Genomic DNA, 2,650 nt, shown 5'->3' with positions numbered 1-2,650 from the left:
GACAAACATGTTCTAGTATTTTGGCTTTTGGTTTTACAAGTATTTTTTGTTGATCTGTGCCCATGTTTATTTACCTTTTTTCTTCTTTTCATCTCAAGTTCATTGTGTTTGTCAGTGATATATCCATATTCTAGTTGGGTACATAGTGACTTGTACCTTTTATAAACTCTCATGACAGAAGTTGTTATTCTACAAAGGTTATTCTAATAGCAGCCACCACATTCCAGCAACTCCATGCAGAATTCTCTGCTTTTGTCATGATTTTAATAGCACCCAGAGTTAGATGCTATTATTGACTCAAATTTATTTACTGCAGAGATAATCCAAATTCCAGCAAGATAATATGGTAAAACAAATGTACCAACATCCATCACATCTGTTATTCATTCCCATGCGGTTACTTCTGAACTTGAATCTTTTTAAAGACTTGCGTTTATCTAAAGCTACAAACCTTCTAGCAAGGCTCATCCAGTCGACTAGTCATTGTATCTGAGACATACTAATTGACACTTCAGTGATTCCATACATTCCATCTGATCGAAATTAGAAAGAAACTACAAAATAATCCATTAATATCCCTGAAAAAAAAAAACGTTCAAATATATTTCTAAACATCGGCAACAACTTTGAAAGTCAACAGATCCACATATTAACCTATTCATTTATGAACATCGGCAACAACTCTAAGAATGTAGAAAGGGATCACTGTTACAGGAGCAGTCCAAAATAGAGCCAATAGAATTAGTCAAAAAACAATGCAAAATATACATTAAAAAATAATAGTTCACTTCCAAACTAGCCTTGTTGTCTGACTTGTTGCCCTTTTCAACCCCAAAGTCTTTGTTCTTGCTCTGACTCTACTTTTTTTGGCATTAGGTGACTCGCGTGGTGGAGCACTAATTGGTGGAACAGTAGGTGCTACTGCTTCATGCATTCTTTCTGGAGTTTCCATCAACAAAGCCGACCACCTCCTTTTAGGCTGGGGCTCATTCGTGGAAGTAACTCTCATATTCCTTGATAGTGTTGTCCTCGATGGTGTTGTCATTGTTAAATTTGTTGTGGTAGTTGAAGCTTGACTCAGTTGAGTATTGTTAGTGTCCACAATATGTGGGAGATCATCAATGTTGATTGGTGGTCCTTGTCCAGACATCTAGTTAAACCTCACATTTTTAGTATAATTAAGACAACAACTAATCAAAAACACATTTAAACCACACATGTTTGTAACTCACCATGAAAGTGTTCCCCGTTTCAGAGTCAGTCAACACACCAATCCCTTTTGGCATTCTTTGTTTCTTCTTGTATCTCTGTAAAACAAGAAAACACAAGTGAGACATAAAACACATTATGATCTAAGTATGAAAATGAATTTCTAAGTATAATTTAATTACCTTATCTATTGGAACTGGTTCTGGCATCATCCCTTCTAGCATTCTTTAATTTGTTTCTTCTTGTATCTCTGTAAAACAAGAAAACACAAGTGAGACATAAAACACATTATGATCTAAGTATGAAAATGAATTTCTAAGTATAACTTAATTACCTTAATTGTTGGAGCTGGTTATGGCATCGTACAAGTTTTCTTATTATGTCCTGGTTGTCTACATATCCCACACTTGGTTAGCCGAGTAGAGCTTTCACTATTACCATCTACATCACTTGTTGGAACTGACCGGTTCTGGCGCAGGATGCTTACATGTTTTCTGATTATGCCCAGTTTTATTACATCTCCCACACCTTATTACTGTCCTAGCTTTACTCACTTTAAAGCTAGTGTTTAGACCATCTCCTTCTCTCATTCTTAACTTCTTTGGCCTACCAGGCATCCTTCTATTTTTTGGAGGCAAAATCACATTACCTTCGGCTAGTGGCCACATAGTCTCACCCCTCATTGACTTAATATAATTCAGATATGTCCTCATGTACTCCTCTAATGTATACCAACTGTTTACATACTTGTCAGGGATATCATGACACAAATAGATAGACGATACAACATGAGCACAAGGGATGCCATTGAGCTGCCACATCTGACAACTACAACTTCTGTCTTTCAAATTCACCGTGTGAGCATCAGCCAACGCTTTTCTCACTTCAAACTTGTACAGTTTAAGTGCTAATTGGGAGCAAGTCGCTCCAAGAGCTTATAGTGATTAATCGGAATTAATCTCCTTAGTTAACCTATAATACATATATCACATATAAGTGATATAACAACCTAAAACAAAATAAAGTCAAAAAAATGAAAGCCTGAGTGGTGGAGTGGCCTAAGAGTTTTCTTTGGTGGTTTTTTCACTTTTTAAAGTTTTGATTGTTTTTCCTCGGTGATGCGAAACGTTTTCAATATATAGATTCGTGGGCTTTTCTTTTTTGGGCTTTTTTGTGGACTTAAATTTAAAAAAAAACAAAACTTGCAAGCCTATTAATCGACGCTTTTTTTATACTGAATTTTCAAAAATCGGCCGATTAAGCGAAAGAAATTGCCCGTTTTATGGCACCCGCTCAGACCTCTAAATTTTTTCTTGATCGGATCGGTCAAGGGGCGCATAGTGCTTATGCATCGATTAATAGGCGCTTAAACTGCCCAGCTTCAAATTCATACTCACCACACACATATGTCTCCTAGAACCTTGACTCATCCTTGTTCTCT

This window comes from Coptis chinensis, chromosome 6, assembly GCF_015680905.1.
Source record: "Coptis chinensis isolate HL-2020 chromosome 6, ASM1568090v1, whole genome shotgun sequence".
Classification (NCBI taxonomy): domain Eukaryota; kingdom Viridiplantae; phylum Streptophyta; class Magnoliopsida; order Ranunculales; family Ranunculaceae; genus Coptis; species Coptis chinensis.
The sequence above is the reverse complement of the archived record's forward strand: the minus strand, read 5'-3'. Positions refer to the sequence as shown.